The sequence below is a fragment of the Ambystoma mexicanum genome, chromosome 9, assembly GCF_040938575.1.
Source record: "Ambystoma mexicanum isolate Mex_15411 chromosome 9, UKY_AmexF1_1, whole genome shotgun sequence".
Classification (NCBI taxonomy): Eukaryota; Metazoa; Chordata; class Amphibia; order Caudata; family Ambystomatidae; genus Ambystoma; species Ambystoma mexicanum.
Genome location: NC_090931.1, coordinates 217,091,245 through 217,108,542, shown reverse-complemented (window position 1 = coordinate 217,108,542; position 17,298 = coordinate 217,091,245).

The window sequence follows — 17,298 nt, the reverse complement described above, 5'->3', positions numbered from 1 at the left end:
ACTATGCCCCATGTCCCTCACCCCCAACCAAACACTATGCCCCATGTCCCTCACCCCCAAACAAACATTATGCCCCATGGCCCCCTCACTCCAACCAAACACTATGCCCCATGTCCCCCTCACCCCCAACCAAACACTATGCCCCATGGCCCCCTCACCCCCAACCAAACACTATGCCCCATGGCCCCCTCACCCCCAACCAAACACTATGCCCCATGGCCCCCTCACCCCAACCAAACACTATGCCCCATGGCCCCCTCACCCCCAACCAAACACTATGCCCCATGTCCCTCACCCCCAACCAAACACTATGCCCCATGTCCCCCTCACCCCCAACCAAACACTATGCCCCATGGCCCCCTCACCCCCAACCAAACACTATGCCCCATAGCCCCCTCATCCCAACCAAACACTATGCCCCATGGCCCCCTCACCCCCAACCAAACACTATGCCCCATGTCCCTCACCCCCAACCAAACACTATGCCCCATGTCCCTCACCCCCAACCAAACACTATGCCCCATGGCCCCCTCACCCACAACCAAACACTATGCCCCATGGCCCCCTCACCCCCAACCAAACACTATGCCCCATGTCCCTCACCCCCAACCAAACACTATGCCCCATGGCCCCCTCACCCCCAACCAAACACTATGCCCCATGGCCCTCACCCCCAACCAAACACTATGCCCCATGTCCCTCACCCCCAACCAAACACTATGCCCCATGGCCCCCTCACCCCCAACCAAACACTATGCCCCATGTCCCTCACCCCCAACCAAACACTATGCCCCATGTCCCTCACCCCCAACCAAACATTATGCCCCATGGCCCCCTCACCCCAACCAAACACTATGCCCCATGTCCCCCTCACCCCCAACCAAACACTATGCCCCATGGCCCCCTCACCCCCAACCAAACACTATGCCCCATGGCCCCCTCACCCCAACCAAAATACTATGCCCCATGGCCCCCTCACCCCCAACCAAACACTATGCCCCATGTCCTTCACCCCCAACCAAACACTATGCCCCATGTCCCTCACCCCAAACCAAACGCTATGCCCCATGGCCCCCTCACCCCCAACCAAACACTATGCCCCATGCCCCTCACCCCCAACCAAACACTATGCCCCATGGCCCCCTCACCCCCAACCAAACACTATGCCCCATGGCCCCCTCACCCCCAACCAAACACTATGCCCCATGGACCCCTCACCCCCAACCAAACACTATGCCCCATGGCCCCCTCACCCCCAACCAAACACTATGCCCCATGGCCCCCTCACCTCCAACCAAACACTATGCCCCATGTCCCTCACCTCCAACCAAACACTATGCCCCATGTCCCTCACCCCCAACCAACCACTATGCCCCATGGCCCCCTCACCTCCAACCAAACACTATGCCCCATGTCCCTCACCCCCAACCAAACACTATGCCCCATGTCCCTCACCCCCAACCAACCACTATGCCCCATGGCCCCCTCACCCCCAACCAAACACTATGCCCCTTGGCCCCCTCACCCCCAACCAAACCCCCCAACTCAGCACACACACAAACATACACCAAAACAGACCCGAACCCCCACCCCCCAACTCAGCACACACACAAACATGCACCCATACAGACCCGAACCCACCACCCCAGCACACAAACATGCACCCATACAGACCCGAACACCCCAACTCAGCACACACACAAACATGCACCCTTACAGACCCGAACCCCCCACCCTCCAACTCAGCACACACACAAACATGCACCCATACAGACCCGAACCCCCCACCCCCCAACTCAGCACACACACAAACATGCACCCATACAGACCCGAATCCCCCACCCCCCAAATCAGCAAACTCTCAAACAAGCATCCATACAGACCCGATCCCCCACCCCCCAACTCAGCACACAAAAAACATTCAAATCAAAACATTCATACACATCCGACACACATCCGACACCCCCCCCACCCCCGCATCTCAACATACACACAAAATACATTCAAATACAAACATTCACACACCCCCCCACATCTCAACATACACACAAAATACATTCAAATACAAACATTCACACACCCCCCCACATCTCAACATACACACAAAATACATTCATACACATCCGACACACCCCCCCACCCCCGCATCTCAACATACACACAAAATACATTCAAACACAAACATTCATACACATCCGACACACCCCCCCACCCCCGCATCTCAACATACACACAAAATAAATTCAAACACAAACATTCATACACATCCGACACCCCCCCACCCCTGCATCTCAACATACACACAAAATACATTCAAATACAAACATTCACACACACCCCCACATCTCAACATACACACAAAATACATTCAAATACAAACATTCACACAGCCCCCCACATCTCAACATACACACAAAATAAATTCAAACACAAACATTCATACACATCCGACACCCCCCACCCCTGCATCTCAACATACACACAAAATACATTCAAATACAAACATTCACACACACCCCCACATCTCAACATACACACAAAATACATTCAAATACAAACATTCACACAGCCCCCCACATCTCAACATACACACAAAATACATTCATACACATCCGACACACCCCCCCACCCCCGCATCTCAACATACACACAAAATACATTCAAACACAAACATTCATACACATCCGACACACCCCCCACCCCCGCATCTCAACATACACACAAAATACATTCAAACACAAACATTCATACAAATCCGACAGCCCCCCACCCCCGCATCTCAACATACACACAAAATACATTCAAACACAAACATTCATACACATTCGACACACCCCCCACCCCCGCATCTCAACCTACACACAAAATACATTCAAACACAAACATTCATACACATCCGACACACCCCCCACCACCGCATCTCAACATACACACAAAATACATTCAAACACAAACATTCATACACATCCGACACACCCCCCCACCCCCGCATCTCAACATACACACAAAATACATTCAAACACAAACATTCATACTCATCCGACACACCCGCCCACCCCCGCATCTCAACATACACACAAAATACATTCAAACACAAACATTCATACACATCCGACACACCCCCCCGCAACATACACACACAAACATAAAGCAAAACAAACCAGACACACAAACACAAACAGACCACTTACCAGAGACGTGCTGGAAGGCAGGCAGGTAAGCGGCTGCGGCAGGTAAGCTGGAATCGTACTACGGCTGGCGTGGTCCCACGGCTGAAATGCCTTCCGGCATCAAGCCTTATGGACCACGCCAGCTGTAGTGCTGGCCCTCCATTGGTGCAGCACACACGCATTACGTGGCTCGTAGGAGCGACGTGGTGCGTGTGTGCTGAGCCAATGAGGGCCAGTGTTTTCACCGGCCCGGAAGACAACAAAGACTTTCCTAATGGAGGGCGGCCATGGGCCGCCCTCCATTAGGAAAGTCTTTGTGCCTCGTGGGCCGGTCAAAAGGGCATGGTGGGCCGCAACTGGCCCGCGGGCCGTATATTGTGCACCCATGGTCTAGAGCATGGCATTCATGGAATACTAACATGGAGGAACTTAATTCCTAAGGAACCGAGGAAGCAGTCTAGCTGCTGGGTGTGGCTGGCTATATAAGCCACACCCAGATAGAATTCCGTGCTTAGCGTTATCTGCTCATGAGGCAGGGCACGCTTACCGCAGCTCCGGGGCAGCATTAACAAGAGTTGAACTCTCACTGCTCTTCAAGGCCCAGATACGCCCTGAACTCTGTCAAGATTATTATGTTTCTGACTGGAACCTCAGCTGGGGCTTCGGCTCATTCACGGCACTTCCAGGCGCTCCTTGCTCCCACAGGACGCCTGCACAGCTGCACCTTCTTCAAGCGCTCTGAGTGCACGCGAGTCTCGGGCCCCTTTTCACCTGCTGCCGGCGCTCTGACTTTGGTGCCGGCCCCTCGCCATCTGCTTCTGGCATTCCGACACCTTCACAAACCATCAGCTTCTGCTCCAGCGACGCCGGCTCCTGCCCCACAAGGGATTCAGCTCCTGCATACATGGCTTCAACAACTCCTCACCTGCTGGAACCTGCAGAAGACAAAGCAAAGCCATATGCATAAGGCGCATACATTGTGATACAAGGACATTATACAGAACATTACCTTGGGGGTTCTTCAACAAGGTCATACTGAAGGAAACACTCAGAGATGGTTTACCAGCCCGAGAAAGCCACACCCAGGAATCAAAACAAGCAAGGGACTGGATTAATGAAAGCGTGCTTCTACGCCATCAGTGAAGTAACTGCTGGACATAGTGCCCCTGCTGAGAGATAGAGAAAAGCAGGAAGGAGAGCCCACATCCTAATCAGCCAAGGTGAGCGGACACACAGTGCACACACAGTGGGAGTTTGCAGAGGGGTGGCAGGGAGAATCAGCATAGACCATAAGTACTTAACACTGCCTTATTTTCCATCCCTGATTTAGAAAGCAGCCACCCAGTCATCCAGAGAAGCGGCCCTAGAACCGATCTTGCCCAGAGGATCCTGATACTCCTGCAGAGCTAAGGTGAGCGTGACAGAATGCTAAGCGAGCTTTGCAATCTCTGCCCGAGTATCATGGAGACCTCTGACACTGACCAGTTAGCGCAGTTATCAGGAGAACTACGGGCCGAGGTTCATGCCGCACGGCAGGAAACAAATGCCTTGCGGAGGGAACTTGTTGTGAATAGGGACCGAACCGAGGAGTTAGCTCGGCAAGTGCTACAACATCAAGCAGGGCAGTCTCCATTACCTGGTAGTCAGCCCCCCGTCACATCCATGGTAGCGCTGGTGCAGGTTGTAATCCCAGGGACTGTTCCATTGGCCCCTCCCGAGCGTTTTTCCGGAGACCCTAACAAATTTGCTGTTTTCATGAACCAGTGTCGGCTACACTTCTTGTGTAGACCTGGGGCCTTCGCCAATGAACAGTCTCGAGTAGCGTTTGTTTTGTCCTATTTGAGGGGGAGCACTGCTGATTGGTCCATCCCTCTGGTGAATCGGGATGACCCGTTGTTACGAAATTTCGCAGGATTTCTGCGAGAGATGGAAAAACGTTTTGTCCGCCACACTATGGGCCAAACCTTAGACAACGAGCTCCTGTTATTACGGAAAGGGAGTCAGGACCTGCTCACGTATATAGCCACATTAAGGGGCCGATTCATGGAACAAACGTGCGCTGAAAATCCGAGCGCAAGCAGGCGCTAGGTGGCGCAAGCGTGAGAAAGCAATGCACGTGCACACGTGCGATTCAAGGAAGGCGCTGCGCTTGCTTCCCACTGGTTGTGCGCCAAATCCATGCATGGCGCACGCGGGCAATCACGTCATCAAACGGCATGCGCTACGCGCACAGCAAAAGCGCACATAGTGCAGCGCACACAACCAAAGTGGGCGTAACAGTGGGCGTAACACGTGGAATGGGGAATAACGCATGAAAAAGAAGGCGTAACTGGGGAAGTACTGCAGGGAACTACATGGAACGCCCACATGCAAGCGAACAACCCGTATTCATGGATTTGAATACGGGAAACCCGCACACAGCAAAAGACGTGCACAGGTGTCAATGCGCCCGCCACACGAAGGCAGGCAGAAGCGTCCCCGCACACAGTATAAAAGTGCGCGCAAACAACAAACACATATATACAGCTACGATGAATGCCCCATTTATCGCAGCACTGATCGTGGGACACCGCAGGAGGAGGAGAATAGCCAGAGCACGCATTTTTTCACCACGGGCAAGCCTTTTTGGGATGCCTGACGACCAGGTCTATGGCGGGTATAGGTTTCCACCTCGTATCATCCTAGACCTGGTCAGGGAGTGGGAAGATGACTTTACATCCCCCACCCTATGCTCCCAAGCATTGAGCCCCTTGGAGAAGGAGCTCATTGTCCTGCATTTTTTGGCCACTGGGTCTTTTCAGCAGACTACTGCCATAGTGGGGGTGGTCTCACAGGCCACGCAGTCACGCTGCCTACACCAGGTCTTGGCAATCATGACAGCGTGCCCCTCAGTCCGCAGGCACATATACATGCCCAGAACACCCGCAGAAAGGCAGGCCGTTGTCCAGGACTTTTACAGGGTGGCACACTTCCCCAAAGTGCTCGGTGTCATAGATTGCACCCATGTGGCCCTACGTCCACCAAGGACCACTGAGGACATCTACTGAAACCGCAAGCACTGGCATTCCATCAACGTACAAGTGGTATGCGATGCAAAGGGAATCATCACCTCTGTATATGCAAACTACCCTGGCTCCACCCATGACAGTTTCATATACAGAATGTCCGCCCTGAGCCGGGCCCTGGAAGCTGGGCAGCATGGTGACACATGGCTCCTAGGTGAGTACAAGTGCCCGTGCTCATGCATGCATGTCACACACACACACACAAATACACACACCCCAATAATCACAACCATTGTCACCTCTCCAGGGGACAGTGCCTACCCTCTGAGCAACCACATGATGATGCAAATCCGGAACCCCACCACACCACCCCAGGTAAGATACAACGTGGCCCATATTGCAACCAGGGCCATAGTGGAGCGCACATTCGCTGTGCTCAAGTAACGTTTCCGCTCCCTTGACCGCTCTGGCGGGCAGCTACTCTATGCACCCCCAGTAGTGTGCAGGATCATTGTGGCAGCATGTGCCCTGCACAATGTTGCAACACGGCAGGGCTTACCGGTGGACATGGTGGTACCCCACATCCCCAACCACAGGCACAGGCGCTGCCCATAGGAGGGGATAGGGCACATGGCGAGGAAGCCCGGACCCAGCTTGTGGCCATATTTTTCACCTAAACTCCCAACCCTGCGGAGTGCACACAGGCCTGGCACATACCAGGTGACAATCGATGATGACAAAGAGACAGTCAACTGTCACAACCTTACCACCCTGAGATTGTTGCCATGGAATTGCCACATTGTGTGCATCCCTAGCTACTTAAACACAAGCAATCCTGTGTGACCAAAAGGCACACTTGCAAGGTGTGAATCACACAGACCTGCAAAACAGGCCATGACTATCACTGGTATGTCACTCAAACCCTCCCAAACCACAACATGACATGGCAAGCAATAGCCATACACCAACACAATACCAATAAGGTACACATTGTCATGTGAAAAATGTAAATTGGCATCAGACAATGATGCCTGACATGGAATCAGATGAAATGACTGACCAACAACCTCCCACCCAAAATAAGTCATACCCAAATGCATTCCAAAAGTTGTAGTTGTAACATAACAATGAATGCCTGTCTACATGCACAATGTGCATTGCAAAATCAACACTGCAGCTTCTGTGTGCCATGGCCACCTCCTGCAACACACTGCTCAGCGCACAGCACAGTGAACAGCCATTGTGTGTGATGCACACCCTGAGCATCACATCTAAGCGACAAACTACATCAAAAAGCAAATTAGGCATGTACAGGCTCCACAATTGGGCATAGAACAAGTGCTGCAGTGACACAGTGGGCACCAGAAGGCAAAGAGAGTGTACACGTGGACATGGAAGGGTGGTTGTACATGTAGTGGATTATAGTGCGAGTGTGTGGGTCAGTTGGCACATGCACTCAACATATGCATGTGCAATCAAGTGACCATCAGTGTCCTCTACACATCACATGTGAACATTCACCATGTGTATACCCCAGCATGTCAAACCGCAACTATCCCCTCACACCTGAAAGGTAAACACAACACATGAACAGGCATTGATCAGCAGAATACATCATGTACATAGGATACCACAATTACAATGTCAGGGTGCCCGTCACACTGCAGGGCAAGGCAACTATCAACAATAAAACACCCCACTCCCTCACAAATCACCACGACCCACTGAACAACTGCACCTGGGTTATTCAGCCTTCATCCTTGAATTTCACCTGGCCACAGGATCACCCTTCCCTTTTGTCACCATCTCCCACCTTGTGTGTAAAAAGTTACCAGCACCCTCAGAGTCCACCTTGATTTGCAAAAGCACCAAATCCAAGAGAACTCAAAGCAGGCCAACACAGAAGCCAAGCAAACAGCCTGCAGGCAGTAAAACAAACCAGAACAGCCTCAAGTAGATGACTTGGAGTAGCAGTACATCACAAAGGCCAAGTACTACCACAATGATGTTAACAACCAAGGTAGCACAGTAAAACAATGTCACCACAGGATGTGTACCATGTGTGGTACATAACATAGAATGATGCACCACGAACGGATGTGTACTGTCACAGCTCCCGTGTACAGGCACAGGAGTGGCACGAACCAACCACCCCCACTGTGGTCTGGGTGGCTGCAAGGTCAAACTCACACAGGCCTCTGAGACCCTGGTGTCGAAGGAGGGTTAGGGATATGCAGTCGGGACAGGCATTGGCATACTGGATAACTGGAATGAGGGGCAGGAGAGGGGAGTAGGATTGACACGGGAAAGTAGGGAATGCACAAAAATGTAGTACTCACATTAACAGATACACAATTAGACCAAACTTGTTCATCATGCACACAGCAGCACATTACTCAAATGGAAGTCAAAGAGAAACTTATCTCTGGGGTGAGTGCTGGCCTCCTGCCTGCGCACTCTCAGGTCCGGTAACAGGTGCAGTTCAATGCTGCAAAGAGAGCCACAGTTAATAATCTGTGTGTGCCCAAAACACACAAACACACCACCAAATATGCCCCAAAGTAACAAACTACTCTACAAACAGACAATCTTGAGTGGATGCTTCGTACCCATACGTAACATTACCCCTGTGATGGTTCATACACAGTCAATGCAGTAAGTCAGGCGCCGGTGGGTGCGTGGCAAATGGAACACCAATGTCAATGTGTCATGATTCACACAACACGCAATGTTCCCTGGGTAAGCAGACAGACGGATATAGCAAGGTATGACTTCAGAACAAGTTGTGTACCACCATGACCAAAATAAAGTAGGCAGTGCATGTTTCAAATTCTACTTGGAAATTAAATGCACTGCACCAGAGTCAGTCCCTTGCGGTCTGTCCCTGTGAGCTGCTTCTTTCCATGTCTCGGAACGCTACATGGCTAATACAAGTGGCTCAATGGACCATTGTGGACCGGGGGGTATGTGCCACTGCCCCTGCAGGTGCCCCAGACAACTTTCCCATCAACTAGCCATCAGTCCACTAACACATCTGAGCTGTATTGTGCGCTTCAACACCAATATTTGTCCAAACTCACCATCAGTGCTGCTACTAAGCATGCATGTGCAACTGGCCTGGTGGAAGGTTTGCTGTGTTGTGACCCCCCTGTGCTGCTCACCTTGCCTGGAGTCCCTTGAAACACGTCAGCAGTTTTCAGATGTATGATCGTAATCCCTGTGCCTCTACTTGCACACACATGAGCATGTCGGCACCACCAAACGTGTCCAGATTCCAGACGTCCAATGGCCATGTCTGCTGGCAAAGGTGGTCTGGAGGCTCATCCCCCTGCAGAAATGCCATGAAACACATGATTAATGCTTTAGATTAAACTGTGTGTGTCTCTTCAGGCATTTCATGATTGGACCATGTCAGAGACGTACATCAGAAATCACACCATCAGTTCGACTTTCACAGCCAAAGTGTGGAACACACTATCTACGGCATGAATTGCAACAAGCACATGTACAGTAAAGATAAGAAACATACTGCACAATGCATAGCAATGAATGTACACATGAATCATGAAACACCCCATCTAGCAAAAGAAGAACAGTGGTCAATTACACCCCAATCATCTCCACTAGGGGTGTTAACACAAATTCCACAGCAGCAGACATGCCACAGATATGACAGTCCAAAGCCCTTGTGTAATAGGCTGTTACACCGAACCATCCTTGCGAGCCCAGGGATAAGGGAAGCAGGAGTGGCATATGTGAGTCATGGACCGCAAGCAGCAAACACATACACAAGACAAGCTTGAAGGGCCCAGCTGGAACAGACAGTGGATGCTTTCAAAAGCCACAAAGCACCACACCATCACACGAAAGCACAATAGACAAGCAATTTTAAACTATATTAACTAATTACACTAACTATGAAAAACCTGCATTACCTATTTAAACTAACTATCAAACAGAAACTTAACTAACTAAACTAAAAGAAAAATCAAAAATGGCCACATAGGACCCGGGGGGGAGGGGAGGCACCCAGGAGGGGAGAGGTACAGGGTGCTGCTCAACACCCACATGCGATGATGCTGAGGAAAAAAAAATCTCCATGGGCTCAACGTCTGCACAGCCCGACCTATGTGAGGGAAAGATTGTCGTCCGAGTCTGGCTCTTCCTGGAAAGGAGGACGTGGCACAGGAGCATGACCACGCCTAGCCACAGCTTGCCCCTTGTCGGCAGCAAGTCTGCCTGGTTCTGTGTGGCGATGACACATAGGTCTGCATGCAGAACCTCCCGTGATACATGTGCTGCCTCTTGCAAGGTAGCATGTGTAACACGGAGTTCCTCCTGCAAGGCCTGGCTGGACAACCGCTGCACCTCCCGGCAAGCATGTAGCTCAGCCGAGATGGTACGCTCAAGCTGTGCAAACCTCTCCTCTGCCCGCTCCCTCTGGGACATCATAAGGACACCCAGAGTGGATCTGAGGGAAGCATACTCCTCCCTCAGGGCCTTCATGTGTGCCTCTGCTTGAGCAGCAATTGCTTGACGCAGAGACGACATTTCAGCCTGGCATGCCCTGTCTGAGGCCGCCATGCCCAGCCTGAGCGAGCGGGCCGTGCCGCCTGCTGCTGGAGAAGCACCTGCCTAGCAGGGGGGAGCACGGATCGGGCCACACGCTCCATGCTCTCAGCGATGTTCTCCATTGCTGCACCCTGCCGTTCAGCATTGGCAGTCATGTCTTGCTCCCACTTAGTATACTGCGGTTGCACCAAGCGACCGCGTTGCTGGGCTTGACCCCTGCGGGACCCAAGGATTGGGTGTCCTTGTTGTGTTGGCACCACCCGCGGCTGCACGACTACATGCCCCCGTCGACGTGACGTCCCAGGCACATCAATGACTGGTGTGGAGGGTGACCCTGCGTCCCGATCCACCACGGGCGGAGGTTCTACGACTGTCTGACCCCTTAGTGCAGGTGTCACGGCCAGAGGAGTGTCCACATCAGAATCACTCACCCCTGACATATGGGCCTGATGCTCATCCAACTCGACATGGTTGTCAGAGTGTTCATCAGGGCTGGACTCATAGGCAGCCAGAGACAAGATGGACTGTAGCACTTGGCGGGTTTTGCGGCCTACTACCCCACAACCCCCATCTGTGCTGGGTTGATGTAGTGATAACAACTCTGTGCCTGGCATGACAACACCATCCTCTGGCTCCATTGCATCATCATCTGAAAAATAGAGAGAAAAAAGGTCACTACACATGTTAGAAGCACACAACACACAAACACACCGACACCAAACACATCAGGCAGACATGTGACACACAAAATAGAACCTGGCATGCATGCTGGGTCAACTTGAAATTGCTTCTGTGATTAGACCTGTGGAAAGGTGGCAGTTTGCACTGAAGTGGGTCTATGCAGTGCAGCAAATATGTATGATGCTCACTATCTACATGTACAAGGACTTCATGGTGTGTGTCAGAAAATGTGAAGGCAGTGCAAGGCCAACTTCAGGCATCACGTGCAATGTGCATTCAATGGGTAGCATGTCTACAAGCAAACCTCCCCTCCCCCCAAGTGCAAAAGCAGGGACGCCTAGCATGGTATCAAAAGGCTGACCATAGACCTGTGTATTGACAGACTGTGTTGACTAGCATCGACAGCATCATGTGAGTCAAGTGACAACACAGCAAATGATGATGGGACTGTAAGCAGGACAGATGATGAAACCTCTGGAGTACACCCACGTGTGAAGAAGACACTACACCATTTGGACAGAGTCATTGGCCATTAAACAAGCTGAGGCCTGTGACTCACAGATTGTCAGACCCTAAACATGTGTGCAACGCAGAACTGAGCCACAGTTGACATGGGAAGGCAGATGAAATGCCATGCAATGTAGGTCATCCAGGACTTGTATTACAGTGATCATCCAGTCATGGACACATAGGGGCATGCGTGGAATGCACATGGAGCATGAATGGGCACTCATGTCCCTGCGGGGCATCTGACCTCTGCACAGTCCAAGTGAGACACCCTGCATCAAGTACTAAGGATGTACCACAACGTATATGTCTGGCATATTGGCTGCTGGATGTCAGCATGTACACAGGAGGCATGAACAGAGAAGTACCCAACAGCAATATTGTAGCAGACCAGTGCAAAAGTGGAATTGGGGTGCAGAGCGGGGGGTTGAGGGGCAAGGGAGCATGCCTACATCGAGTACCCGCTTGCAGGCAGAGGACACATGCACGTCAGTCATGCTCTGCATAGTCCCTGGGCTGAGAGGAAGGTCACCCCACGCTACATGCAGAAGTGCCAGTGAGCTGGAACATGGACCGGAGGGGCATACTGGTAACCAGCATGTGAGCGGGTGCAATAGTGGTGATGTGGACAGTCCCCGTCTGCTCCACAAGTCCACCATCCAAAGTATACATGCATCAGGGAAGCATTGCATTACTTGCACATCAGAACCATGTTCATGTGACATGTAGTGGCAGTCATGCACAACACATCACACAAGTAAAACACACACGTCCTCGACAAACACGCATCAACACTCACTGGACTGGGCATCAAAGTCCGGCATCTCTCCCACTCCTTCGACCGATTCAGATGGTATGAACTCCGCAACGAGTGACTCTGGTGCAGGCCCACTGCCAGTCACCAGAGACAAGTTGTAATTTGAGGCACGCTTAGCGTTAGCGCTGCGTTTGAGGTAATTCCAACGCTTTTTGCACTCTTGCGCCGTGCGCACCTCATGGCCGAATGCACTCACATGTTCCGAAACTTGCTTCCAATGGGTATCACGGTGGGCAGCCGTAGTCTGACAATTAGCACCCACTTGCATGTCACGGCTGTGGTCCCGCACGTAGTCCACAAGGAAGTCCAGTTCCTGTTTGCAGAAAGGCTTCTTCCTCGACGTGCAGGAGGTCGTGGCTGTGTGTGGGGTCCCAGCCTGTGCTGCAGGTGCAACCTTCCTCCTATTGAATTGTGGCACAGACCCTGGCTGGCTGATGCCGCCCTGATCAGTATGGCCAGTGGGTTCGGTGGATTGAGCCAAGGGAGTGGCAGGTGGAGGGACGACCAAAGGCCTGACTTGTGTCAGTGGCAGCTGGGTGCCCTCTAATGGACCCTGCGCAGCAACATCCGCTGTGGCAGGGTCATTGACCGCAACTGTCCTGGTTGGCAGACGCACAACCGGGGTGTTGTTGGGTGCATCTGCCCCTGCACTTGCCAACACCCTGCTGTTTGGGGCAGCAGATGACATAACTGCCCCAGGGACACGTGTCTTGGTCAGGGCAGCCCTGCGTGCCCCTACGGTTTCCCTCCTGGCCTGTTGGAAATCTTCCAAGGGCTCTTCAAGTGCCAACGCAGCCTGCGCTGGCAGACCCTGAGCCTGGGTGGTGATGTCCACAGCTGCACCTGCAGCTACCACTACCCTTGGGCCCGTCGATGAAACTGACTGCCGGGTCACACGGGAGCCAGTGCCAGATGCAAAAGCTGCATCTCCCGGAACCACAGGGGTGGTGGCATGACTGCACCGACACATGGCACAACATCGTGCTCAAGTGGCGCACCCCTGCCTCTTCCCCCTCTGTGCCCACCCTGGACACCCTGGAGTCCCCCTACTCCCTGGTCACGCCGGCCACATCCCTGACCGTACCCGCCACGAGGAGGATGCCCAACTGAGGCTCCCCTCACCTTTGGTGGCCTCCCAACCATGGCATAGATGTAGTACTGCCGGCACAGATGGAGTAGTGCCAATGGGAGGTGTACACCACGATTGACCTGGAAATTGGGGTGAAGGGGGTGGGATGCAAGATGTTAACAGCCCCCCTGCACCTGCAAGGCTGTATGTGACCCCGATGATGTAGTAACGGGTCACGCAATGCTCAGGCACCCCAAAACTGCAGTAAAACCGTGCACGCAACCCTGCACCCTACGTGCGTGGAATCAACCTCCCGCAGTACGCGGGGCACCCAGTAACACGAAAAATGTGTACGCGTGGGACACGCAGGCTACTATGACCTAGAAAACAGGTGCGATACACAGGGGCACCCGCAGTGGGAAAAATAGAGTGCGCGACTCACTGACTGACTAGCGCAATGCAGAAAAACACGCGTAGCCAATACCCCCACCAAAAGAAGAGATACGTCCTTGATAGCTGTGAAGTTGTGATGGCGCGCGAAACAACACGAAGCAGGAACACACCTCGGTCTCCATGAAAGGCACGTACAGCGAACTGCTGGCCCCGCTCACCTTTAACCCGTGCTGAGGGAAAAGCCCGTGCGCGTCATGTCACTTGCGCGCGTACGTCCTTTCCTCTGATTACACACATTCACACGCGGATATGCAGTTTTTCACACGCGCTGAACTGCTATGCCCACGTCACGAGGGAAACGCCCATGCACGTAACGTCACAGAAGCGCTTACGCGCTAAGAGCCTTTGGTCCAATGAAATCACGTATGTGTGCTGATGCGCTTACGTGCCAAGGGCCTTTCCTCCAATTACACGCTGACATGCAATTTTTTCACATGCCAAATCACTCCGTATCAAGCTGGACACGTAACAAAACACAGAAGACCACGCTCCTGCCCAGAAGGCTGTATTACAGCCCCCCAGAGCCCCGAGCACACTCCCACCTGCCATCTGCTGCTGCCTGCCTGCCTGCCTGCTGCCCACGTGCCCTGCTATTTGGTGCCTGCACGTCAGCCAGGGTTCCAGTTGCTGTGTCCACCCCTGCTGGAACAGAAGACTCCCGACTGGGATACCATCGTTCCACATCCCAGCCCCAGAACCCAGTTGCCCACCCATGCCTGCCTCGGAGGTCGCCATGTCGGGGCAAACACCATCTGAGACCACTGGTGACCCTGAGCCAGAGAGGCAGAGGGCCACCAGCTTCAGTGTGAAGGAAGTTGGTGTCCTGGTGGAGCATGTCCTGGGGCATTTTGATGCCCTCTTTGGAACATCACGCGCCAACAAGGAAGGACGGGAGAGGATCTGGGACGATGTAGTGGTTGCCATCAATGCGGAGGGGGTGGCAACCCGCGACATCAAGCACGTCAAGAAGCGCTGGGAGGACTTGAGGTCCAGGACCCTCTACAAGGCCTGGCGCCTCGCAGAGGGGGGCCGGGTCAGCATGAGTGACATCCAGATGAGGGTCCTGGAACGCGTAGGCCCAGCGCTCCATGCCCAGATCCTGCAGAGGAAGACCCGTCTGGAGTTGAGCGGTAAGTGGACAAGCATTGGTGTGTGAGACGGGGCATGTTGCAGGGTGCTGGTAGTCTGATACTTGCCTGTAAGTGTCACATAGGCCATGTATGGATGTGTGTGTGCAGGGACATCATGGTCATGCATGTGAGACCAGTAATGTGTGAACCACGTGGTTGGTGCATGAGTTGGTGCATGAGTTACAATGCAACATGGGTAACTGTATGGGAAATGCACACATGAAAGCATGCCAGTGTCTGTTCTCGCACATGGTGGGGGTGTGAGGGATGGGTGCTGCTGTCATGTACATGTATGGTGCACGTGTGTGTGTCTGAGAAGTGTGTGTGTGACTTAGGTACGCCATGGATGACACATGTCTGTGATGTTGTGGTCATTCACTCATGCAGTGCGGTCACCGTTGTATGCACTGTGTCTATCCACTGTGTCTGTGGTGTGCAAGGCATGATGCATGACCCTCCAGTGATGTGTGTGCATGGGATCAGTGTGAGCCATGATGCATTTGAGTTTGAAGGCAAGATTTTGGTTAATAGAGGCCCTTGTACATGGATGCTGATGTTGATTGCAGGTGCCGTGCCTGTTGATGCATGTGTGTTGTGTGCATTCACCCATGTGTTGTGGAGGGACAGGATGGAAGTGACGTTAGACACTGCAACTCATGTGTTATTGCTTCCTGTCTAGGGGAATGTTGTACTGTACCCTGATGCTTGTGTTCTATGTCTCCCTCTACGCAGCGTCAAGTGAAGAAGAGGGCGGAGACGGCGCTGTGGAGCCAAGCGGCGGGGATGCCTCCAGCGGGTGGCGATGCAAGGCCCAGCCACCCTCCCAGGACTTGCCATCATCCGGAAGCAAGGGGGCTGGTGCTACGGCTGTGGCGGAAGGGCCGGGTGAGCCACCACAGGGGCTTGCAATGGCGGAAGATGGTACAGAGACATCCAGGTTGGTGGTCTCCACAGAGGAGGAGGAGCCCGCTAGTGAGCCACACATGGGGCCTGGTGGCGGTAATACCACTGGTGTAAGTGGTGCAGTCCAGGGCCAGGGTCAGGAGGCAGCACAGGTCACCACAGAGGGGCATGTGCATGTCCCTGTCCTTGACCCTGTGACTGCACCACCATGCACCAGCAGGGATGCCCCGTCCTAGACCCATCCGCAGGTAGGGGAGAGTGCCATGTCATCTGCCTCTCCACTACCTGCGGACGAGGGGTCCCATGACCGTATGGGCTCCATCCTGATTGGTGTTGTGTTGCGCACGTGTGACATTTGTGATGACGTGCGTTCTTCCTGGGCGGAGAACGCGTGCCTTCATGAACATCAGTGTCGTGACGTGGCACTGTTGGGAGGGGCCCTGGTCGGTGGGTTCCTACATGTGTCGCGCACTCTGGTGGACCTCTCCTCCTCTGTGGAGACTATGCGCCAGTCGTTCTCCCTGCCGTCTTCTGGCCCAGATTCCGCCAGGGCACCCTGTGGACCTGCCTGACCAACACAGCCAGCTTGGTGGAGCTCATATTCCTGCCACAGTCGGGAGTCGGCGGTCCAGCAGGGGTGGACACCACAACTGGAGACCAGCTGATGGAGGATGTGCAGGCACCATAAGACAGGGCACATGGACAGCAGCAGCAAGAGCAGGCTGTAGGTGGGAGCAATGATGGCTCGGGGCCATCAACATCAGAGGGGCAGGCATCGGCCAGAGGGCAGGAGGACCCAGGAATGGGAGTGTCTTCCGTGTGGCAGCCGTTGGGCCAGCGGATAGATGCAGAGTGGCGGCGGGCGGAAGAGGCGCGGCTCACCATGGTCAGGGCAGAGTTCTCTATGCGTCGGGCATTGAGGCGGGACATCGACATGGAGTTCCATGATGCCCTGGCCCGGGACAGCACAGAGTGAGCCGCAGGACTTGCC